Consider the following 27266-nt stretch of genomic DNA (forward strand, 5'->3'; position numbering starts at 1 on the left):
GGGTCTATTCGTGGGAAAACACCAACAGAACCAAAATTTCATTTATTCTTCTCTAGACTTAGGCACATCGAATCATGTTAAGTTTTGATGTTATGTGCTTTGTTCATCCTTACAACATGGCTGATAAGATCAGAAGGATGAGGATGAATGTGGCATTTGAATACATTTGTCAAAAAGAGTGGAGTTACTTAACCTATGGAAGGATTGTCCATCTTTACATAATGTATCAAACTTTACATGATTATGACTATCAACTTCCAAAGATAAGATATGCAAAATTTTAGCTCATTTGGTTAAGACTATGGGATCAAGAAAGTGGTGCTATGAACAAACTTAAGGAACCAGACATGTTGAGTTAATCAGGTTGGATCAAGCAAAGTTGTAACCCAAACATGTTTTGTTTCTTCATTTATGTGAATAGCAGGATCAAGGGAAAGCTTTTTAAATAATTACCACTTACCTTAAGATGCTACCTTCAGCAGTGTGGTGTAATGACACCATGTGATGGAGGGTAGATGACTTATGGTGGTCTTCTCTTCCTGCTTGAATCTTTCCTTGCTTGAGCTGTTCATGAGCATCTTGTCTTCTATGTCGCACTCCTTCTTTTCTCATCTTTTCATCATGCTATCTTTTTGTTCTTTTTCTTTTGTGGATCTTGGCATTGTGTTGGACCTTCTGCTCCTCTCATTCCTGCAAAAGATTAATGGACAACACATACCCGAAGGAGTATACAAAAATGATTCAAAGCAAGGGTAATGTTATCATAGAGTTGAAGGTCAACCTCTATACTATAATAGAGTTAGTTTTAACATTTTAATTAGCATAGAACTTTTGTCTCATGTTTTAAATAATGTGCCTTATTGTTCACCACTACTTCAAATTTTCAACAAGGTTAAGGCAAAGATGTGTGAGATTGTTTTGAAGAATACCACAAACCTTGATTTGTTTCTACGAATAACATTCTGAACAAAATTTGAATAATTTCCTGCAATGGTTAGTCCATATATACAACCGAATTTTATATAAGTATGTTTTGATTCAATAATTATGTTTGAATAGTATTTTGAAACATCCTTATAATAGAACAAGGAAGTTTAAAAGACTAAATAAATTCATTCAAGTAGAAACAAGAATATGTATGGTGATCCAAATGAGCATGATTATTTCAATTTTTACTTGTTAGAGATTTAACAAGTTGAGCACATCATAAAGGTAGGGATGACCAAGGCAACCTAGCAACATGGAATGAGATGTTTTAAAGAACTCCATCCCCCATACTTGAATTTTGCAAAATGCAGAATCAAGTTTGGATGATAGAATTCTCCCATGAATGTGATTCTATGTTGTATAATGCTTGGTTGGATATACCTTATGTTTTCCTTCATTTTATTGAAATGATTAGTGACAAACATACCTGAAGGAGGCCTATCCGATTTACCTATGGGCGAGAGCTTGTAGTCCGTTGAGCAGGACCTTTTCTTATATTAAGCTTTTCTTTGCAGCATTTGGACAGTTCCATGATTTTCTCCCATCAACCCTTCTTTGATTTATGTTGATTTTTGGTTGATGAGTTGGTGTTCATTGGAGATGCGAACTCAATTTCCTCCTTGATTGTCTAGCGGTGTGGCGGAGAGTTGTTCTTTTTTATTTGTCAGTGATTTGCCAACCATCTTTATGGTCAAAGATGGAACATCATTGGTACTTGCATGAAAGCTTCATCTCCAATGACTTAGGGACGTCATCTTATAACCTTGGTTGTTCATGGTCTCATGAGACATAGTCAGTAGTCCACCATTGATTGATGTTTGTTCACACAAGGGTGCATGCCATGCTGTAATGACATCTTTCCGTCCTTGTCCTTGCTACCAACATGCAAGATTGTGTCTTGGTTCTCATCAGCCTCCTAGCTTGAGTCTTGGAAAGGCTCAATGCTAGGTTGCCTTCGGCTTACTTGTAGCCTGTTGATTTGTTCATCCACTTCCTATGAGTGAGTGCTTTTATTGTAGATCCATTTTATGGCACCCATCTCCTTCATAGCCGAAGTGGTGGTTTGGCAGGTTCATATCGCACCATGGATAGGCACAACATAGATTCAATCCTTCCTGCAAAATGTTAATGGACACATGCCCGAAGGAATACAACAAGTTTGAAATACGGGTTGTTGTCCATAATTTGTGTGATTTTTATCTATGCCAATGAAAGGTGGTTTTTTGAATTAATTTAGCATAGATTATGTTTATCAGGTTTGATAACAAATTTTATTTGTTCGGTGCATTCTAGCATGGTTCAAGGCAAAAGTAACTTGTAGCAAAAGACAAAGTGAATAAACTTTGATACTTACAGATCTTCCATCTATGATGGATGAGTTGTTTTGCGCAAAGTTATTTGGAGTTCATCATGTGTCTTGCTTCATCTCTAGTGTGAGTTCATCTCGGGATTTTCCCAAATTGAATTTGAGAGTTTTCTATAGGGGTTAGTCCAACAAAATAACCAGTATCTACTATAGCAAGTTTTAGTTCAATAACCAAACTAAACTCCATGTCTAATCTGATAAAGGAAGGCATTTTAACCTAATCACCACGCTTAATTTAAAAAGCCTTTGGAAATAAGGTCATGCACCTCTTGATTTAAACTAAGCACCATGCTTACTTTAAAAGATGTATAAAGATACTTCCAAACCTAAACATACTATAGTAACAAAAGGTAACATGAAAGCATTATGGAGATTTATTCAAATAAAGATGAAAGTGCATGATCATGGTGAGAGATTTTTTTAATAAAAGATGCAAGTGGCATGAATGTATGCAAGGAACTAAATATGCTGTGGATTTGATATGAGAGAATTTAAACTAAATGGAGTGGATGCATGAATCATTTAAAGTAAACATGCAATGGAATGTAAATTGTTGAAGGATAAATACTCATCAAGTTTAAAGTCCATGAGCAAGACTATCTCACCTTTCTTGATCATACTTACCATGACTCACATGATAGAATTTGTGAGTAGTGCAGCGTCTGTATACATCACTTGAGGTGTGATTTGAATTCTTGTGACGTCGACCTTTTTCTTCAATCTACACATGGTTAGAGAATATATATATATATATATATGTTTATACAAACCTTTGAGATGGTAGGGTTCTGGTGTTGATGGATCTTGAATGCTTAGGCACCCTAGGTTCTTCAATGTCTTTCTTCTTTTCTTGTGGAAGCTCGTTGGAAGGTCAAAACGACGGCTGTTGTCCTGTCTTATACTCTTATTCCACAATTCAACAGAACAGGGGTAATCCTACTAAAGCTAGTGGTATGTTAATGATCTAAATCTTTATGCAAATTGTCTCCGCGGCAACGGCGCCAAAAATGCTTGTTGGTATTTATTAATGCAAATAGAATATGAAGGATTTCGCAAGCGCATAGAATACCATTGTAGCATTTTACCGGGTGTATTCCAGGTATTGTTTTTTATATTTTACCACAGGGAAACAATGGAGTAAAGACTTATTGAGTAATAAAGAAATATCTATCAGTCAACATACCAGCATAGCTAGAGCAAGGGGTAAATGTAATGATAGGAATTTATGTATAATGACACTCAGGGGGTAGATCACTAAGATAATGTAAACTAGTTAACTCAGGAGAACAAGGGGTGAGGTAGATTCCTATGGTATTCTTATTACATGATCAAAGTATATATATACCCGACTATAGCTAAGACTAACTCTACTCTTGTGCACTTCGGGACACCGCTTAGACAGTAGAGCACCACAAAAGGATAACTCTACTGATGCGACTACGGTCCTACAATTTAAGAACTTGCTCAATTCAGTGTGGACTACAAAGGATAGATGGGGCTGTCACCTCCCGCTGCTACCATGCAACCAGAAAACAGGGTGGACTCACAGGCAGAGCATCGTATAAGCACCATGCTTACATGAGGCTCGGCTATTTAGCCCAACCATGGTAAACTAGTAAGCTAAGCGCTCTATGAACTCGCACACAAAAGTAATGATAACCTCAACTAAGCAAGATACATATTAAAAGTAAGCATAGACATGTAGATAGGAATATAATGAATTGATAATAAGACCTACAAGATGTAGAAGTGAAGATACAAGGCTTTGCTGAGCCTCCAAGACTAGATCGGAAACTTGAACATGAGCCCTACTTGACCCTCACACTCCGAGTTACTAATCTACTACATTGGAGAGTCTAGACCTAATCCTCCTGGTGTATCTTGATCTCTAAATGAGAGATATGAATTAGGGTTTCAGAGCTGGCTCTAGGGAGGGGGGTAGGGGTTGCTATATATAGGCCTAAGGTGGAGTAGGGGATAAGGAATCGAGGTGGAGCAGGGGGCATGGAATCGAGGTGGAGTAGGGGGCAAGGAATCACCATGTCATCGATCCAGGTCAACTCCCTTGATCACCGTTGGATGAGCCGACCTATAACTGCCTTAAAATCAACGGTGTAGATCTTAGAAACGCATACGAGGCAGCGGAGGGCGAGTGGGTTCTAGAGCAGGCTAGGTGGCCTCCCTAGTGGGCTGGCCGACCCACTATTGTGGCCATTTGGCCCAAGCTTCGGCGTGGTGTCCTCTAGAATCTTCTAGAGTTGTCTTTCGCAGTTTTCATGGGTTGAATCACTTGTTATCATCGGTTTGCTTGTTTGGAGTGTATGATAGTGGTCCTAGGAGCTGTTTTCTGGATAAATCCTTCCGCAGTCACATATTCACCAAAACTCATGGAATTTATTAGTTTAAACCCCTATTCCTACGTTTGGTGATGGAATTAAATATATATACAGGTTATGTTGATGGTCTATAATTGGTGTTATCGACTGTCAACACCTGCCCGAGCAGTCCCTAGCATCAGTCCAGCTCAGGGGTTGACGAGGAGAGGTCGGATGGCCCTGGTGCTGGAGATGAAGATGAGCGGACCTCCTATGTCTGTGAAAAGGTTCGAGGGAAATGGCCGGTTGAGGACGAGCCATCCCCGAATAGAAAGAAAACATCTTGTTCCTCCCGCTGTGAGGAGGGAGGAGTTTGCATTGGAGGCCCCACCCCTCACTGGAGGCGGAGGATGGTGGTGTCAGACTCATCTAACGATGATGGAGCGACGATGCCCCCTCCTCTGACTACCGAGACACCCCCGCTAGCTACTCGTGCTGGGGCAGAGACGAGGGAGATGCGCCGAGCATAGGAGGCCAGAGCCGCAGTCCTCGAGACTTCTCAGACAACCCCGGTGGCTGTAGCCAGAGCCTCCAGCCAAGTCCCCGAGCCTGCCTAGTGACCCTAATGGTGGCATCCAAGGACATCGGCCCAAGAAATGCTGGGATGCTAGCTGGCTCTACTATAGTATAGGGTGGCTCTGGAAGGGCACGCCGCTTTAGAATGACTTGGCAAGAATCACAGTTGTAAGTTTTGCTATGTTCACGGTATCCTTGGGGTGTTTGATGAAGGTTTGATGAAGTGGTTCCTTGATGTAGTGCAGAGTCGATCGAGGACCTAAGGCTGTCGGGTGCTGCTGACGACTAGTGAGAGGCGAAGCTGGTGGCGCCGAGCACCAAGCAGACCCAGGCGACAGATCCGATCGCCCCAGCTGAGGAGGTGTTGCTGGCTGTGCATAGGATAGGGGCATGGGATCTACCAGCACCCATAGGACAGGGGGCGCCCACGCCAGTACACCCAATGGAGATAGTCCTCGGAAGCTCTATGTGGCCATAGGCTCACCCAAGGCGGTCTCCTCTAAAGCCTATCGTGAAAGAGGTGGAGGAGATTCAACGGGAGCCGATGAATGCCGCCCCTCAAGTTTTTTGAATAGTTGTCCAACGTGGAGATGAATTTGACATGCTAGAAGAGGATGTGGCGAGAGTGGAAGTGAAGGCGCTTAGGGCCGACCTAACAACAATGATGTGTTGCATTGAGGTAAGTTGAAAATGGCTTTATCGCTAGGCCTTTTTGAGGTGCAAACTAGAATCACTGTTTTTGCAGAGGGTGGTGGAGACGTCTGAGCAGCACTAGCGGCAACTGGATGAGATGGCTCCAGTCCTTGCAGAAAACAAGAGGCTACAGTCATCGATGAATGATCTCACTATGAGTCTAAACAGAGCTCACTGTTGAGAGGAGGATTTAGAGTTGAAGGTCCTAGCATTGGAGAAGGAGCACCAAGTGCTAGAGGCTGAGAACCGATCGCTAACCGAGTGGCTTAGCCATGGCACCAATCAGCAGAAAAGTATGATCTCGCGTCCTGCTCTGTTAGCGCTCGACGTCGTTAGTTGTCTGCATATGTAACCTGACTTTTATAGATCTGGAGATGGAGCTCAGCCTTTCCCGTGAGGCCATTGCCCAACTCCAGAAGGGGAAGGAAGAGGAGGAGGAGAAGGCCAAGAAGGTCATCGTAGATCTTGAACGTAAGAATGTCTTTTGTAGGATCCGTTCCTATAGTGTTAGGATCATGTTTTAACATGCTGTTGTTGTGTTTGCAGAGTACCAGTATAACTCGTTGGCGTAGTTCAAAGTCTTCGAAGAGTAGGTGAAGGCTCAGGAGGAGAAGCTAGAAGTAGTGGTTGCAGGGATAAAACCCGTGCTAGACTGCATCGGCTTTGAGCCTCCTGAGGGAGCGTCACGGCTGTCTGGTGACATGCCTCTCGACCGTTCCTGAATCGGTGCTAAGCAACATGGCAAGACTTCAAGGAGTTCACCCGCAGTGTCGCCCACTCTTCTATCGTCCACACGCTCGTGGTGCTCTAGTCACACTATCCTTCGGTGAAGCCCGAAGTGATAATGACTGGCTACGCCCGAGGGACTAGTGCAGCGAAGATCATGAAGCTAGATGATGATGGAGGAGGCAGCAGGGAAGCTTACTGGAGACATTGACCTGTTCGGCGAGGGAGGGAATGATACCCAGTAGGTTAGAAAAAAACAAACATTTGTATGGAAATGCCATGTAAAGTTGCCTAGTAGTTGGCGTAAACACTAAGTGTTGTTTTGGAGTTTGCTTAATTCAAATGTTAAATATGATTTAGTTGCTTTCCAGTTAGTTTTATACCACGTCACTAGCCCTGGCTAGCCCCTAAGCTCTATAGCGCAGAGTGGCTGGCACCCATGTACGCCTAAGAGAAGAGGGTGTTGCCAAGGAGCCACTGCTGACTGTCTATAGTGCAGAGCATGGCTCATGCACACATAGGAGGAAGTCAAGACCAGGGCCGCTTCTGATGGCATGGGTAAAAACGTGACTGGTCGGCGAGCGGAGTGGAGAGTATGTTGGCGATGACACACATGGAGAGTTGGCAAATAATGCATTATGGAGACATTTTAATTATGGAGAGTGATCGGAGAGTTAAATTGTGGCGACAAACTAGAGAAAACATGGAGAAAACATGCGGTGAAATGTGGAGAACGCAATTGGAAAACACAATTGGAGAAATCGACACAAACTTTATTGAATCATCAAATATGGAGAAATACATATCTTTAGTAGAATGCTTCAAGGATAGAAATGCCTAAGGAGCTCGATGTGCCAGGAGTTGGGGACGTCTATCCCCTAGGAGAAGCATAGCCTATAAGACCCTGGACAGGTAACTTCCTTGATGATGAACGGCCCTTCCTAGTGCGATGAGACCTTGTGCAGACCCTCGGGCTTCTACTTCTGACAGAGGACTAGGTCACCGACCGCAAAGGATTGCTCATGGACATTGTAGTTGTAATATCTCCGTTGGCCCTCTAGATACTTAGCCATACAAACACATGTAATCAAACACTCTTCTTCAAGTCGATCAACATCTTCTTGCCGGGCAACAGCCGACTTTTCTTCATCAAAGTTCTCAACCCTTGGTGCTTGAAAGGTGATATCAACTGGCAGAACAGGCTCCGAGCCGTACACCAAGTAATATGGGGAGACGCCGATGTTATGACTAGTTGGGTTCGAAGTCCCCAAACTACAGCCGGTAATTCGTTTAGCCACCTACCCGGATGCTTCTCGTCTTTCTTATATAGTCTCTTTTTAGGGCATCTAAGGTCATGCCGTTTGCCCGTTCAACCAAGACATTAGCTCTAGGGTGGGCGACCAAGATGTATTTGACAGAGATGCACCGATCTTTACAAAAATCCCAAAAGTCATTGCCAGTGAATGTAGAACCTAGATCGGTTACAATGCTATTCGGCAGGCCAAAGCGGTGCATGATATCCTCAAATAGCTCGGCTGCCTTCTTCACTGTTGCGGTGATGAGTGGCTTATACTCAATCCACTTGGAGAACTTATTAATGGTGACATATACATATTTGAAGCCTCCAGGGGCTAGCTTGAAGGGTCCGATCATGTCCAGTCCCCAGCATGCAAAGGGCCAAGATGCAGGGATGGTCTGAAGGGCTTGTGCTAGCACATGTATCTGGTTGGTGAAAAATTGGCAGCCCTTGCGGCGTCGAACGAGTGCCTCAGCGTCTGCCACGGTAGATTGTCAATAAAAACTAGCTCAAAAAGCCTTGCCAACCAAATTTCTAGACGCTGCATGGTTGCCACATGAGCCAGCATGGATCTTGAGCAGTAATTTTCACCCTCATCTTGGGAGATGCACTTTTGCAATTGCTCTTCCTTGGCATTCTTCTTCATTAGCTTGCCATCAACTAGCACATAGTGCTTGCTATGACAAATGAATTGTTCCATCGCTATTCTGTCACTCGAGACCTCAGCTATGGAGAGATACTTGATGAACTGCTCTCTAGTCAGGGCTAGGAGTAGGCACTGCTAGGACTAACTACTCAACGGGAGGTGTTTTGTCGACTGGCTTCCCTTCCTTGATGGATGGAGTCATGAGATCTTGAATTAACACGCCTGCTAGGACTTTAGCTCTAGAAGACCCTAGTTTAGACACACAGATGGCTTCTTGATTAGCGTCCCGGACGACGTGATGATATTCGATGCCATAGAATTTCCCTTCTAATTTTCTGATCTCGGCGCAGTAGGCGTCCATCTTCTCGCTGGAGCAGGACCACTCCTTGTTGACCTGGTTGATGACGAGGGCGGAATCACCAAAAACCATGAGGCGCTTGACACGGAGCTCAATGGCGATACGGAGGTCATGGAGAGCTGCCTCGTATTCAGTGGCATTATTGGAAGCCAAAAAATGGATTCAGAGTACATGGCGGAGCTCGTCCCCAGAGCGAGTAATAAACAACACGCCCACGCTGGCACCTTCAATGTTGAGCGCACCATCAAATTACATCTTCCAATGCTTGGGGTGATGGACCAGTATGGGCTCTTGGACCTCAGTCCATTCAGTGATAAAGTCTGCCAAAACTTTTGACTTAACAATCAGTCAGCTCCTAAACTTGATGGAGTAGGTGCCAAGCTCAACCGCCCATTTGATGATACGGCCGCTGGCTTCTTTGTTGCAGAGAATATCACCAAGGGGGAATTTGGTGACTATGGTGATCTTGTAATACTCAAAATAATAGTGGAGCTTGTTGGATGTGATTAGGACTATGTACAACAGCTTCTAGACCCAGGGATACTGAGTCTTGGACTCATTTAGGAACTCGCTGATGAAGTAAACAGGTTGTTGGACCTTGTACGCATGCCCATCCTCCTCACGCTTGACGACAATAGTCATGCTAACAACCCGGGAGGTTGCAGCGATGTAAATCAGTAAAGTCTCACTAGATTGAGGCGTAGTCGTAATTGGAGGTGAAGTCAGGAACTATTTGAGCTCGATGAAAGCTTTATCGGCCTCCTCCATCCACTTGAAATCCTCATTAGACTTTAGTAGCTTGAAGAAGGGGAGACCTTTCTCACCTAATCGCGATATGAAGCGGCTCAGAGCCACCATGCATCCCGTAATCTTCTGGACGTCTTTCGCATAGGTCGGCAGCTTCACTCTCATGACGACCAAAATTTTTTTGGGTTTTGCCTCGATCCCCTGAGCATTGATGATGTAGCCCAAAAGAATATTGGATGGAACACTGAATATGCACTTAGTGGGATTCAGTTTCCATCGGTATTTTTTGAGGGTTTTGAATGTTTGCTCAAGGTCAGCAATGAGGTTATCGGCGGTCTTAGACTTAACCACTACATGGTCGATGTAGGCCTCAATGTTGTGGACTATTTGAACTTTAAGGCAATGTTGGATGGCCCTCTGATATGTCGCACCAGCATTTTTGAGTCCAAAGGACATGGTGGTGTAACAGTAGACGCCAAACGGCATAATGAAGGATTTTATTATTTGGTCCTCCTTTAAGGAGATATGGTGATAACTAGAATAACAATCTAGAAAAGAAAGCAATTCGCAACCGGCGGTGGAGTCTACAACCTCATCGATACAAGGTAGACCGAAGGGGTCTTTAGGGCAGTGTTTGTTGAGATTGGTGTAATCAACGCACATTCTCCATTCTTTATTTTTCTTTTGAATGAGCACTAGGTTAGCCAAACACTCAGGATGAACACCTCTTTGATAAATCTAGCTTCTAAAAGCTAGTTTAATTCTACCCTAATAGCCTCCTTTTTGTCATGCGTGAATTGTCAGAGCTTCTGCTTGAATGGCTTGGCAGTCAATGAGACATGTAAGGAGTGCTCGATCAACTACCTTGGTACCCAGGCATGTTGGTAGGTTTCCATGCAAACACATCTACATTGGTACATAGGAAGTTGACAAGCGTGTCTTCCTATTTAGGGTCTAGGTGGCCCCGATCTTCACGATCTTGGCCGGATCGGCGAGGCCAAGGCTCACTTCCCTGGTTTCCTTGGCCTTGGTAGCTTACCGGGGCACCTCCATCATCGGGATCTCTTATTCATCTTCGGGCACCTTCTTGGACTTAGCAAGGCATGCCTCCATGCGTGCGGAGAGGTCGAAGGCCTTGGCAAGGGCGAGGCTCTCCTTCTCACAATCATAGGCAATGACAATGTTGGCCTACAGGGAAAGGACTCCTCCGGGCAATGGCATCTTTAGCAGTAGATAAGAGTTGTGCGGTATGGCTATGAACTTGGTTAAAGCTTGTTGGCCAAGAATGGCATGGTAGGCGGTATCAAAGTCAGCCACCAGGAAGGTATTGTACTCGATGCAGAACATCTCGATGGTGCCAAACTATACAGGTAGCATGATCTTGCCGAGGGGCTGAGACGCCCTACCTGGAACGATCCCCCAGAATAGAGAGTCAACGGAGGTGAGGTCTTGTCTGGACAAGCCCAACTCCTTTAGGGCGCTGGCGAAGAGGATATTGAGGGCACTCCCCCCATCGATGAGCACCTTTGTGAAACACACCTTCTAGATGATGGTATCTAGAATGAGCAGGAAGTGTTCAGAGTAAGGAATCTCCACCCACTGGTAGGCCTTGGTGAAGGTGATGGGCTGATCCGACTAGGGGAGGTATCTAGGGTCAGCGATGGTGCTAGAAGCCTTGACAACTAGAACCTGCCAAGAGGTGAGCTTCTAGTCATGCTTGTTCTCAGAGGCTACACAGCCCTTGAAGATCATATGGACAGTCTTACTGGGGTCTTGGAAAGCACCTCCCGTATCTCTAGGGGGCTCACGATCCTTGCCTGTGTCGTCATCACAGTCATCACGCTTCTTGTTTTGCTCTTTGAGTAAGGCCTTGGCCAGGCCCATGCACTCCCTCATAGTATGCTTCGTGCCTTTGTGGACCAGACATGGACCATCGAGGAGCTTGTCGAACTGCGTGCCATAATTATGCTTGGCATGGGGCTGTTTGATGGAGCCGATAAAGTTGTTAGGTCGGCAGCATCGCAACTACCCAGGTTTGAAGCTCTCCAGTCTGTCGCGGTGGCCACGATCATCAGGACGATGCTCAAGGTCGTCGTGATGGCGGTCACGATCATCATTGTGCTGGTCATCATGGCGGTCGTCATCGCGGCGTGCTGGGCAATTTATCTAGGGAACTCGACCGACTTCTTCTTCATGGCATAGGTCAGCCACTTCAGCATCGGTGTATCGATTGGCCATTTGGAACATCTAGTCAATCATTGCTGGTAGCTTCCTGTTGAACTTCCTTCAGAGCTCATCGCGATGATAGAGCCTACAGATGAAATAGGTGATCACTTCAGCTTCGATGATGTTAGGAATCCAGTTCCTCACTTCCAAGAAACACCGGATGTAGCTCTGAACGATCTCTCCTATCCTTTGGTAGACCCTTGCTAGGCCATGCATTGTTGCTAGTCATTCACAAGTTGCCTTGTAGTTTTTGACGAACATGCTCTTGAGGTCATCCCAAGAGTCAATGATATCCGGCTGGAGACTTGTGAGCCAATTCATTGCGATGGGTTGAAGCATAACTGGCAGGTAATTTGCCATCACATCGGTGTCACCACCGCCGGCTCACACGGCGATGGCATAACTCGTCAGCCACTGCTCAGGATTGGCATGGCCATCGTATGGTTGGACCCATAGATCTTGAAGTTTGTGGGCCACTGTACAGCGTAGAGCGATCTCATGAAGGCTCCTAGGCCATCACCTACGATGGTGGCGTCATCAATGGTTGGCGGAGCGGGGGCTCCTGTGACTCGTGGGGCAGTGTCGGCGATGCCGGTGGCAAGCCAAGCGGTGTTATCAGAATTAGCTAGCTCGAGCGGCTGAAAAGCGGTCTCGGGATTGCCCCATTCTTGGTCATACTCCTATCGACGGAGGAGGTCACCCACGTGACATGAGTTGTGATTCCTATCAATGCGATGGTGAATGTCATGGAGCTGGTTGAGATGACCACCAATGCCACCACCATGGGGATGGTTGACTTCTTGGTTGGCATTGGGGTTGGCGTACCATGGCAGTTGCCTAGGGTTTACATGGACATTGCCTCTCGACCCCCTCTAGAGGTAGGGGCCGCCGGCCTAGAAACAGCTTCCTCCTAGACGATTGGATCGAGTCCACCTTGATCTCCCAGATCGGTTCAACCCGGTAGAGTGAGACGGAGCTTGATTTTTACGGATGTCGAGGACCTAAACCACCACTATCTTAAGCATGGTGGTAGCCTTGGCGAGCTTGGGAGTCTACTGCAGCCGGCCTAGCTCGTTCATGGCTACGGCGAGGTTAGTGCTCAGTGTTGGCTAGACTTCATGTCCATCGACTTGCATGAATTCGTCATTGAGATTGCGGGCAATGCGACGCCCTCCTTGCTAGTCAGCATCACCGCCACCGATGACTGCACCACCACCGGCTACGACAGTGCCTTCTGCTATGTGGCTCCTGGCATGGTCGGTGTTCTTGTGTTCCTGAGCGATGCACTGGGAATTGGTTTCCCCATCTTGAGGGGGCTATCACAGCTGATCATGAAAAGCTCCCTAGGGAAACACCTAGGTGGTGATGGAGTCTCAGCGAGGATGTCGGTGATGGTCTTGGTGGAGCCTTCTGATTCTGCCCCCGGATCTTCCTCCAAGATGGGTAGTATGGAGTCATCGTTGAGCTGACGAATCTGCACCATGTTGATTGCTAGTGCAAACTGGTCGGCCATGGGCAGATTAGGCTCAAAGAGTGGGTGGACGTGACCAATCTGGTTGGCAAAGAGATCGCATGAGGCATCTTGGTAGACTGCGGCCGTGTTGGTCAACCCATTAGGATGGGTGGCTATTGACGGTCACTAACACCCATTTTGACCATCAACATTCCACTCGAAAGCATGACAAATTGAGGTAAATCATCATCACATGTGAAGAATTTTGTTTACAATTCACCTAGTTCCACTTGTGCTTGTAGTATCTATACTGAATAAGTTATCTAGTAGTAATAGATTTGGTTATTTAGTTATTTATGCATTCTAGTGGTATTAGTTAGTTAATAAAGAGAAGAATCAAAAGAGCCGCCAGAAGACATTCCAACTTATGCAAAAGGCAAGCTTGAGGGAGACATCTCTCTCCGCTCAGGTATGAAAATCTTAAACCCTCTCTTTACATTAATGTTTGTCTTACATGTCAATATTCATGATCATAGAATGTAGAGAGGAGTGCCTTGAAATTTATTTTAAAAGAAACTCTACTCTAATAAAATGATGATAATTTAATTGGAGATGATGAATAGTTGCTCTGTGATACTTTGCAAAAGCTTGTCATACAACCTTATACTTCTTAACTTTTGAGCATGATAACTTAGAGTTCATCTTAAGTTGAATGCTTTCGTGGGTTGCAAATGCTAGGACCAAGAATAGGCTTTTGTGATATATGTTGTAGCCATGATTAGAGTAAATCTTCGAACCTATCTGAGGAATGGTAAAAACAACCTGGAGTTTTGTTTTGCAAAATGTTAAAATTCTCTTGCTAGAAGTTCCTCAATGGTGATAAATTCCTACCAGAGCCAAATACATATTCATTCATACATGATAAAACCACAATAAAAGCTGCTTATTTGTTTTGAGCTTTCTCAAGCCTTGCTGATGCGAGTAGAGAAACTTGGCATGCCTTTTGATCAAGATCACATACACCCACATACTTATGCTATTCCTACACTGGGAATATGCACCCACATATGCTTTCCATACATTATTGCTCAATGAGAATCAAAGTTACCTCTCTAGCTATCTTACATAAAAAAAGAGAGGCATGGGCTATAGAAAAAAATTGAGAGAGAATAAAAGAGCAAAAAGCTCTAGTGTTCAAAAACAGAGAGAAAGAGTGAGAAAAAGAAAAGTAGCCATGCCCTCTCAAAAAGAAGCTAGAGAAGGGAAACTTCTAAAAGGAGTACCACTTCCACCAAATATACCACACACATGCACATCTTGATCAATTAGTATGATTTGTTGCTCCTTGTGATCCAAGTGTTTGACTTAGCAATAAATTCAATTCAAGTAGGCTATGCTTTTATCCACTACCTTGAGCTCCACATAAGCTTAGGATAGAAATTAAGGCTAAAATCCATGGCCTTGGTGAGATTTCAAAAACCATTGAGTGAATTGAGTGTACCATCTGAGGAATTTAGCAAGTTTTCTTTTCAAAATCTATTGAAAACCTCTAGGAAGTTTGAGCTAAACCAAAGTAGGCAAAACGTATCTATCTAGCTACACATTCTTGCAATTGCTTTGTGTCAAGGTGAAAGCTATAAGTCCCACATTGCTAAGACTGATGGTGAATTTCTAAAGTGCTAACATATTCAACTCAAGAGATAGTATTTGTTTGTATATAAGTTTCTATAGGGCATTACATAGTAGTAACTCCTAATCCAACACCTATTCCATGCTAAATCCACATCTTTGCTGAGGACAGCAAAGGGGTAGCTTGGGGGAGCTTGTTGAAGGTCACTAACACCCATTTTGAAAATCAACGTTCCACTCAAAAGCATGACAAATTGAGGTGAATCATCATCAAATGTGAAGAATTATGTTTACAATTCACCTAGTTCCACTTGTGCTTGTAGAATTATTTGCATGCAGGAAAATATAGCAAAAATATGCAAAAAGATGACAAATATGGACACATGGAGCAAGTGGACATGGCAGGTGGGCCAAGGGCCCACATGCCACGTCAGCTGGCCCCACTTGGGCACCGCTGTTGGTGTTTATTAATGTGTCACTTGGTCTAAGTACTTAGCCACCTATTATAAACCTATATCCCTAACTTTACAAGGTTGTCATCCCTAGTGATGATGCCAGAGATATGTGCTGGTATCACATAGTATTACTACTAGAATAACACTAAGCAGTTCTTATTAATGCAAGTGACTAGAAAGAATATATATAAATCTATGAATACAAAGTATTTGCAAGCACACAGATAATATACCATTGTAGCATTTTACCCGAGAGTATTCCAGGTATCGTTATTTATATTTTTACCACTGGGAAGGTCTAGCATGGATATGTATTGTTAACTTATACTATTGAAGGAGAAATAAACCATAGCCAATACTCTACTCATAATAGGAACAAGTCATAGAATAATATATAAATGAAAAGTATTGACAGGGATAAATCACTCAGAGCACTCCTTCTATAGCATTAGCATGGTGAGATAGAATATTAGAGGAATAATTCCTAAGTCATTCTTAATTACATGTCAAAGCATACATTTGATTAGTGTAATTACGCCTAGTAATCATCGCTAAGATCATTATCATATCTACACAAAAGGAATATTACCAAGATAGATTGAGGGTAGAGCTCGTTCTATCTTCGTAATTGGACCCTAGGTGCATCTATATTCGGGGAGTGGACTACAAAGGACTCAACAGGAGTGTCACATTCATGATCTACCACATGACCTAGAATATAGGATGTATTCGTAGGTAAACAACATATAAGAACCATGCTTACACAATGTCGACCACCCACCCATGGATCCCTAGAGTGAGTGCTATATGAACTTATGCATAAACATAATAATAAACTAACTATACTAAGCATATAATCAAAGCAGACAATGAACATCATAATGAACATCACCATTATATTATCTTAAATGTATTTGGTATGCTTAAACTGTTGGTAGATTCTATGTTGTCAAATTTTGAATGATTACATGAAGTAGAAGTATTATTACTTTATATTGCATATTAAATAGTTTCCGGACTGATTCTAGAGTTTGATGAGTTGCATGTTGAAACTGATGTGTACTATAAAAATGGTTAATAACAAAGTTGTAGAGAATTTGATAAGCTTTCCAGAAAGTCTAGGATCACTATTTTTGGATTAGTAGAACTCCAGTTATGAGTGAAACAAGTAGTTACTATTTGTGGCATAGTCGATGCATTGTAGAAGTAGTTAAGTAATAATCGAGAAGAGATATGCACCTACTCAATAAACATGATGCACTTGTTAACATATATGCATTCGTAATACTTATGCCATACTCATGCATCTTGGATCGGAGGAAGAGATCACGTTGCTGGAATTCGAAGAAGCAGAGGAAGGGAACCAGCAGGAGGATCCACAAGCCACAGCTCCCGAAGGCGTGGAGCAGAACCCTGAAGAGCTTCCGGAGTGTCCTGACCACCGCCCTACTTCCTTTCTGCGAGGCAAGCCCTGGAGCATTATAAGTCTCCCAGTAATTTACAAATGTTTACTTACGTATTTATGGTTGATGCATTAGGTTATAAGAGTTGAATGAAACCACTTGATGCATGTACATTCCTTGTCCAGATATTACACCTTTAACCGGTATAGGTCCAGGATCAAATAAATGCTTAGCCATGCTTAGACCGGTAGAAGTCAGGTGATATCCTGTCACCTGCGAGATATAGGTGGATACCGGAGCACGGTTGGCTATATCTGCCATCGTGGAATAGAACCATGAGGTAAAAGTAAATCAAGACCAGACGGGAGATCGATAGAGAAGCAACAAGACATGGAGGTCTTGGGTGTGGATCTATCCCCGTCTATGTCGATCAAGGACCGTACCGTTGTTGGAACTTCTGACAAGATTGAACGCGTGCCTCTCACTTAGCTGGCCGGATAACTCGTTCCGACCGCGAAGCTGAGTAATTCAACTCAGGCTGGGAATCGTTCTGTTGTGCGCTCCTTCCGGGGAACGATCAGACTGAGCCCAAGGGCAGGCTTGGCCTGAGCATCCTGGCATCTGGTGTTCCAGATTGTGCGGCGTAGTACGGACCTGCGAAATGTGTACCGGAGTTGTACCAAAGGTGACCTAAGGCTATCGTGGCTGGTAGACCTGGGTTTGTGTTAGGAATAAATTCCTAGTTGGTTGAAATCGATTCGAATCGCCGTCTCTCCCAGTTAGTGAGAAACTTGACTAGCTCCAACATCATAGTAACTGTGTTATGAAACATGATGGTTCGGATGAATATGGAATTACAACACCTGCTATGGTTACTATTGTATGCTTCCAAATGATATACCACATGTTTGGCACAGGATAGTTGCTAATCTAGAAATGGATAGTTATAGTTAACCTGATAAAGAAATTGTAACTGTACCATGACTCAATTGCTTTTACGCAAAAATGTTGTCGAGTTACGTCCACTTATACAGCCTTGCATAATCCTTGGAGTCATTTTATTTCTGGTTCATGACGGGTAAGTCTAGCTGAGTACCTTCTCGTACTCAGGGTTTATTTTCCCATTGTTGCAGATGGCACTGTATATCATGGGTATTGCAAGAGTTGCTTCTATCCCGCCGTGGATGAGGAGTAAGCCTTGGGCAGGCTTCTTTAGTAATTCCTATCCTTGCTTTTGTGGACCGTGATCTGGCTTGGCACTGTATCAAACTATGTTGGAAACTTTATCTTCGAACTTAATTGCTTCCGCTTTATTTATCAAACTCGGTTTGTAATAACTTTTATTCATACTCTGATGATGAAAAGTATCTGTGAACTTTATGTAATATGTGGCATGTATGTTGAATCCTATACGATCTTGGTTGTTGTAAATCGTTTATCGAGACCCGTCGTGGTACTCGACGGACTACTGGGTTTATATGGGTTCAAGTATAACAGTGCGACCGCTTGCGGATTGCCATTGTACTTGTATTCTTATAAATTGGTCGGTTCTGCGACAGCTGGCATCAGAGCAAGATTCAACGTTAATTGTCACAAGTGTATTTAAAATAAAAGTTTTTGTTTTCCAAAAACCCTTCTCTAGCAACTAATAGTTATATAATAGGTATTTGAAATCTAAAGTGTGCCAATGATCACTTTCCTTATGCCCAAATTAAGGACTTTTAGGTGGCTATTTAAGTACTAACATGGGGGTTTTTACTTCGTCGTCCATACGGCGTGCTATAGTATGGATGCCATTCACTTGAGTGGTAATGTATGGATCAAATGCCTCTACGCCAAGGTAAGATGAGTGTATGACCGCAAGATGTGAGCGTGCGGTCGGGAAGAGTTAGCTTTGGTACGGCTATGTATGCATGCTTGCATGTGTATATGGTACGTATTTAATTGTGGGTTTAAAATTATTGTCGGGTAGATTGATACGGAAGTATATGTATGGGTATACATATATGAAAGTATTTACAATTACATTCTGCATATTTCATTATGGGTTTAGGGCTGAAATGAAATTTTATGTAGGTACACTAACAACGAAACGTGTAGCTCGATTAGTTACGCTATTTATGAGAGAACGTATGTATGCCACCGTGTCTACCGTTAGAAACAAATTTTTCCTAAGTTGTGAGGACGTACGGCACGAGCATGCATCATGTTAAATTACCATTCACATAATTACATTGTTCCTCCCCTTATAAAATTCTTACTCGATTATGTAACTCTTATCCATTATGGCATTGTCTCACCAAGGGGTACATGTTAATGGTGCAGATGGCACGCACCAAGCAGACTGCTCGCAAGTCCACCGGAGGCAGAGCTCCTAGCCGTCAGCTTGCTCCACGTACCCATCAACGTCACACGTTCCTTGGAGAGTTTGGGATGCCTACACTCTTGTAGAGAGTGCTCAGCTATGTAGGCTATCCTGATGGAATGGAACCCCGCTACTTCTGGGCGAATGAGCGGTTGGGAGAAGGTCTCTTAGTTACTGTGGAGGCCGTTGTTCGTCCCCGAGGTGACGATTCTAAGTGGACAGGCTGGTGTTATGAGTCAACTGGCAGGACTGCTGAAGAAGCAGCTGCCAGGGCAGCCTTTGGGATCCTGAGAGATATCATGGATCGTTTTCCTCAGGAGCTGGCAGCCGCTTTGGTTGGAGTTTTTCCGAGGGGCAACCCCTCCACTGACTCATGGCAGCAGGCAAGAGGAAGACCCTTGGAGATTGGTGCAGCAGAAGGGCAGAACAGTGACAACCCTGCCATGAGCGCCATGTTCGCAATGATGAGAGTGTTAGATGGAGTGGAAGGTAGCCTCAGACGTGTGTCTGGTGCTCTTGGTCATGCCCACGAGGATCAACGTCAGCTTCAGAGGGAGCATGACGCCGAGATTGAGAGGCTCACTGAAGAGATGACTCGGTTAACTCACCAGCGAAATGCAACTTGGTCCAGGGAAGATGTCCTAAGAGCTCGATAGTTTGAGCTGGGACAGCAGCTGGCCAATGCGGAAGAATACAACGATAATCTGCATGAAGAGGTTCATCTACTGAACAATCAGCTCCACCCTTATGTCCCACCTAGAGCCGCAGAAATGGATCTAGAAGGGTACGAGGAAGGAGAAGAAGAAGTGGAGCCTGAAGAAGAAGTAGAACCTGAGGAAGGAGATGATCCTGCATCTGACCTCGATAGTGATCATGATGAGGATTAGATCGCTTAGCACTTAGTGGAAGGACTAAATGTATCACCTTTATTCATGTAATGGACCTGTAGTTCAAATTTGGCATTAGTAACCAGACTATCATGTAATGTTGATTAATCGCATGTTTGGATGAACATCAGTGCAATTCCAGTCCTTTGTCGGTAATCACGATTTAAATTTGCATGCGTCATGAGCATGATAAGTGGTCGAATTGGTGATGTCATGTTGCAAGAATGAATTGTTATGCCTCTGTTTTTATTGTGCTTTTGAGAATTTTCTCTAGTAATTTCAGTTTGGCATGAGTACCTAATTCATCTGCAATCTCTTGACATCAACCAATAATCGCTTATTGTTGCAAATTTGCAGATGACGCGCACCCGTGCTGGAGCTGGTGGCAGCCAGGATGGCAACCAGGATGACTTGCCACCCCCACCGCCACTGTCTGCTCAGGAATTCTTTACCCAGTTCCTGGGTAGCCAGAGGACAATGGAAGAAGCTTTGCGCCTTATCGCGCAAAACACTGCTCGTGGCCACCCACATCAACCAGGGGCCGAGCCAAATCAGCACAGTACATTCAAGGAGTTTCTGGACACGAAGCCTCCGATCTTTAAGGTGGCTGAGGAACCACTGCAGGCCGATGAGTGGCTGAATACCATTGAGCAAAAATTTCGTCTGCTAAGGGTCACAGAGCACCTGAAAGCTGAATATGCTTCTCATCAGCTGCAAGGACCAGCAGGAATCTGGTGGATGCACTTCCTGTCGTCTCTGCCTGCTAATGCGCGAGTGACCTAGGAACAATTCAAGCTGGCTTTTAGGGGACACCATATTCCCCCGGGCCTGATGCGCATGAAAGCAGCCAAATTTATGAGGCTCACTCAAGGGACAAAGCCACTCACAGAATATATGCACGCATTCAACAACTTGTCAAGATATGCTCCAAGTTTCGTGGATACTGAAGAGAAAAAGATAGAGAGTTTCAAGCGAGGTTTGGGTACTAAACTGATGAAGACTATGGCAAATTCTCGATGTGCCACGTACAATGAGTTTATTAGTGATGCCTTGACCCAAGAAAACCACAACAACATGCATGCAGTTGCTAAGGGTCGCAAAAGGACATATGAGGCTGGTGCATCCGGATCTTTCCAGTCAAAAGCACCTATCACAGCTAGGCCACAATTCCGTCCACCTGCACCCAAATTTAAGCCTCCACCACCGAAAGCTCAGAATAATAGGCCACAGAAACCATTCTGTAAGGCGTTCACTATTGCCTTACCAAAAGGAAATGGCAATCAGGACAACTCCACCGGATTTAGAAGTAATCAACCATGTTTCAACTGCAACCAACTGGGTCATTGGTCCAAGGAATGCCCCCACCCCAAGAGGAATAGCAACCAGAATCAGAACAAGCAGAGACAGGTGAATGCCAGGGCATGTCAGGGACAAGTGCATTATACCGCTATGGAGGAAGTGCCCGCCGGAGAAGTTGTCATGGCTGGTATGTTTCTCGTCAACAAACATCCCACTATTGTTTTATTTGATTTGGGAGCTTCTCATTCATTTATGAGTCAAGCATTTGCATCTAGACATGATCAAGAAATAATTGAAGTAAGCAAAGGGGGTTTTAACATAAGTTCAGCAGGGGGAACTGTTGCTACCAAAAAGATAGTAAAAAATGTACTCATCTCGATACAAGGGAGGGAGTACACAACAGATTTGATAATATTGCCGGGGTTGTCGATAAGTGTAATCTTAGGCATGAATTGGATGAAGTATCATGGTGCTCTTATTGACACTAGCACCCGCACTATTATGTTGAGAGAACCCACGGGAGGGAATGCTTTTCTAGTCCCACTCTCCCGCGATTTCGAACCCCAACATTTAGCCTGTGCTATCCAAACCACCACAATATGTGATATCCCCGTGGTTTGTGAGTTTCCGGATGTATTCCCAAAAGAATTACCAGGTCTACCACCGGATAGGGACGTGGAATTTAAGATTGAGTTAGTGCCAGGTACCGCACCCATATCTAGAAGGCCCTATAGAATGCCACCCAATGAGTTAGCGGAACTTAAGGTTCAATTGCAAGATCTATTGGACAAGGGTCTTATCCAACCTAGCTCATCTCCGTGGGGATGCCCAGCCTTGTTTGTGAAAAAGAAGGATAAGTCACTGAGAATGTGTGTAGATTACAGACCACTCAATGCTGTGACCATCAAGAACAAATATCCGTTGCCCCGCATCGACATCTAGTTCGATCAGCTAGCGAAGGCAAAGGTATTCTCCAAAATTGACTTGAGATCAGGTTACCATTAGATAAAGATCAGACCGGAGGATATACCTAAAACTGCTTTCTCTACTAGGTATGGCTTATACGAGTATTTGGTTATGTCTTTCGGACTAACAAATGCTCCAACCTATTTCATGTACCTGATGAACTCGGTATTCATGCCCGAACTTGATAAGTTCGTGGTCATGTTTATCGACGACATATTGATTTATTCAGAAAATGAGTCAGATCATGAGGAGCATCTGAGGATTGTCCTATCCAGACTGAGGGAGCATAAGTTATATGCCAAGTTTAGCAAATGTGAATTTTGGATGAGCAAAGTACCTTTCTTAGGTCACATTTTATCAAGAGATGGAATCTCAGTAGACCCATCCAAAGTACAAGAGGTCATGGATTGGAAAGCCCCAGCTTCGGTTCATGAAGTTCGGAGTTTTCTAGGGTTAGCAGGATACTATCATCGATTTATTCCAGATTTCTCAAAGATAGCTAAGCCTATGACCAGACTACTTCAGAAAGATGAGAAGTACCAATGGACACCAGAATGTGAAGCAGCTTTTCATACCCTCAGAACTTTGTTGACTACAGCACCTGTGTTAGCACAACCAGACATTGAAAAGCCGTTTGATGTATTTTGTGATGCATCAGGAATAGGTTTGGGATGTGTACTTATGCAAGAAGGGAGAGTAATTGCATATGCCTCTTGGCAATTGAGAAAACATGAAGTCAACTACCCTACACATGATTTGGAACTTGCAGCCGTTGTTCATGCATTAAAGATATGGAGACATTACTTGTTGGGCAATGTATGTCATATCTATACTGACCACAAAAGTCTCAAGTATATCTTTACCCAGCCAGAACTAAACATGAGACAACGAAGATGGTTAGAATTGATTAAGGACTATAATTTAGAAGTGCATTACCATCCGGGTAAAGCAAATGTAGTAGCCGATGCACTTAGTCGGAAGTCCCATTGCAACACTGTGGAAGCATTGTTGGAAGATGGATTCAACTTGTTACATCATGCTGTACTACACAATATCACAATCAGTTGTTTACTTGAGAGCAAAATCATAGAGCTACAGCAGACAGATGTAGGAATAAGTCACATCAAGAGAAAAATGTAAGAGCAAGAAACCAAACATTTTAGATTGGACGAAAGAGGTGTATTATGGTTTGAGAACCGACTAGTGGTACCAAAAGACCGTGAGCTAAGGAATCAAATTTTAGAAGAAGCTCACTCATCCAAATTGTCTATCCATCCGGGTAGTAGTAAAATGTATCAAGATTTAAGAACCCGTTTTTGGTGGACTAAGATGAAGAAAGAGATCGCAGCCTACATTGCTAGGTGTGATAACTGTAGTAGAGTAAAAGCTGTCCATATGAAAACTGCTGGATTACTTCAGCCATTGCCTATTCTAGGATGGAAATGGGAGGAAATCAGCATGGATTTTATCACAGGCCTTCCAACGACGCCACAAGGTCACGATTCAATATGGGTTATTGTTGATCGTCTCACCAAGTCAGCACATTTTGTACCAGTTCACACAACATATCACGTGGGGAAATACTCTGAGTTATATGTTTCCCAGATCATGAGACTACATGGAGTACCCAGGACTATAATCTCAGATCAAGGACCACAGTTCATAGCTCGTTTCTGGGAGCACTTACACCAGGCTTTGGGAACCAAGCTAATCAAAAGTTCAACTTATCATCCGCAAACTTCAGGACAGACAGAGCGAGTGAACCAAATCCTAGAAGATTTACTTAGAGCTTGTGTTATATCTTCAAAAGGTTCATGGGAGAAATGGTTACCTTTAGCTGAATTCTCCTATAACAATGTTATCAAGCGAGTATCAAAATGGCTCCATTTGAAGCCTTGTATGGCAGAAAGTGCAGAACTCCATTGAATTGGATTGAGCCCGGTGAAAGGAGATACTTTGGTATTGATTTTGTCAATGAAACCAAAGAGCAAGTACGTATCATCCAACAACACATGAAGGCAGCTCAATTAAGACAGAAGAGTTATGCTGACAGAAGAAGAAGACCACTAACTTTTGAAGTGGGTGACTATGTATACTTGAGAGTATCACCCATGAAAGGTGTGAAAAGATTTGGGATGAAAAAGAAGCTTTCACCAAGATATGTAGGGCCATACAAAATTTTGGAACAAAAAGGGAAGGTTGCGTATAAGTTACAACTTCCACCTAAGATGAGTGCAATATTTAATGTGTTCCATGTTTCTCAGCTAAAGAAATGTCTTCGAGTACCTGAAGAAGCTATTGCACCCACCAATGTGCAGCTCCAATCGGATTTGACCTATGAAGAAAAGCCAATTCGAGTATTAGAAGAGATGGAGAGAGTGACAAGGAGTAAGATTATTAAGTTCTATAAGGTAGTGTGGAACAATCATAGTGAACAAGATGCTACGTGGGAAAGAGAAGATTATCTACGAGAAGTTTATCCCGCCTTTTTTCAAGAATGGTAGGTCTTGCAAATCTCGGGACGAGATTTTTATAAGGGGGAGGGGCTGTAACACCTCGGGTGTTAGCCTTGCATAACTTAACTTGCATAACATGAGCATGATCATCACGCATTCATAAACAAGCATTTACAATTGAAACATTTGATTGAAACATCTACAACATTTGCTTGTTATCGCATGTTTCATTATCATATGCAACCTTTCTCGTTATTTCATGTCTCCATGTGTATCTGCAAATGATCATGAATGAAAACATGTACTTGGTAGATGTGAGTCACAAAAACATGTAACCACACTTGGGTTAGCCATTAGGGCATTGTTCATGAAAGTCACTTTTCTTAATCAAGCCTTTAAGGCATGTTTCATGTGATTGCACTAACTGGCTCTATGAGTGACTACTACGTGAAATGATTGAATGACCTTGCAAATTGCTTAAACATGCTTAGGATATCATTATGAACAACTTTGGTATTTAGGGCTAGGGCTAATTTGGTCATTTAGTCATGGTTTGAGTATGTATCATCATTTCAAAGTGACAGGTTTGACTAAAGTTGAACTAGGTGCTAGAGACCTTGCATGGAGGAGTTCACTAAAGCAAAGTTGTAGTGTTTGACATTAGGAACAACTTTTATTTTTGGGTCTTTGACTGATTCAGCTCCTAACAAGTGTGAATTTGGATCACAAAAATCAGAGAAATCAACAATTTCAACATTTAGCAAATTTTGCTAAGTCATGAACACTGACAGCCTGACAAGCCAACCTTGAGCATGATTTTTCTCTGTTTTTGTTGCGAATTAGAACAAGTGCTTTGAACAAGTATTGTAGCTGGTACATAGGTCTACAATTTTGGTTTAGGAAGTTTTAGCTAGAAGTCCATGGATTAAGAGTTTGTTCAACGTGAAAACCCGTCGTCAGGCTCGGTTTCGGTTCACTGAACGAACTGAATCAAAGCCATCAGTGGCCGACTGGTTCAGGCCGTAGTCGCCGCGTGGCGCGGAGCGTGGCCGCGCGTTGCCGGCGCTCTGCCCAGCGCGGCCAAGGCAGGCCGAAGCGCGCCTTCATCACGCCAGCACCCGCCCGCAACGCCCAGCGCCCTCAGTTCGTTTTCCCCGCTCCTCCTTCGTCGTCTCGCAGCGCCAGCAGCAGCCGCCGAGCTCCCACAGCTCCGCCGTCGCCATAGCCGTGCGCAAGCTCGCGTCTAGCCACTCCATCACCACCGCAGCACTCCATCGCCACCCCAGCATCCCACTACCTCCTCCCGTGCCCGCTGATAGCACTCGGTAAGCGCCAGCGTCGTGCGCAAGCTCGCCGGAGCTTCCCCGCCGCGCCCGTCACCGTGGCTGGGGCACGTCCCTCCACCGGAGCCTGTGTAACCGTGCGCGTTAGGTTCGCCTGAGCCCAGGGATACTCGTCCGCGCCCTTTTTCGCTTCGCCGTGGCCTCTACCAGCGTACCGCCGTGGTCCAGCCCCGCCGCTCCGCCATAGCCGCCGCCGTCGTCATTACAGTCAACGATTGAGCCGGCCAAGTGGCTCAGTAGATTCGCTAGGTCATGTAGATCACGTCGTGAAGACCTCACCGTCGGCAGCCTCACCGTCGACGAGCTCTGGCCACGTTCGTAGAGAGGCGCCGCCGGCTCTGTTTCCGTCTCGATGACGTGTGGGTCCAACTGACGCGTAGGTCCCACCGGTCAGCGACATAAGAAGAGAAAGCTAGTTCATTCTTTTCAGATTTAAATCCTGATTTCATGTGTTTTGTTATTTTTGTATCTTCAGTTTGATAGCTCCTAAAATTTTGAAATAAATTTGTGAGTGTTCCTTAGGAAGTGTAGTATTTAGGAAAAATATGTTCTTGACTTGTACAGTAGAAAGTGTTGGATAATTAAATAGAGATTTCAAATGTGCTTTTGAATGCATTCAAATTTGTTTATTTTATATCTAGAGTTCCTGTGCTCTAAAAATTATGAAATTTTTGTGGTAAGCTAGTCTTAGTATATATGAGCTCTGGTAAAAATTTGAGGACCAGTGCATGTGTAGATTTATAGTTATAGATTTTTCTTTTATGAATAGTTAATCCTAGCATGAATTTTTATAAATTATTTGTGAGTCCAAAATTCATGAAATTTGTTGGAGGTAATCCTAGTACCATATGGATGCTAAGAAAAATAGGAAATCTGTTGCTTGACACTTTTCAATAGGGTTTTCCATTTATGCTATTTCAAGCCTTGCTGCCTTATCATTTTTGTATAGGACGTTCTACTTGGTAAAATGACATGCAATTTTTATAGTAGTCCTTTGATAGCATTAGTAAGGCACTGTAAATTTTTGAGAATTTATGAAGTATATCTGATATATGTTTATTATTTAACCTAGA

Source organism: Miscanthus floridulus, chromosome 10, assembly GCF_019320115.1.
Source record: "Miscanthus floridulus cultivar M001 chromosome 10, ASM1932011v1, whole genome shotgun sequence".
Lineage (NCBI taxonomy): Eukaryota > Viridiplantae > Streptophyta > Magnoliopsida > Poales > Poaceae > Miscanthus > Miscanthus floridulus.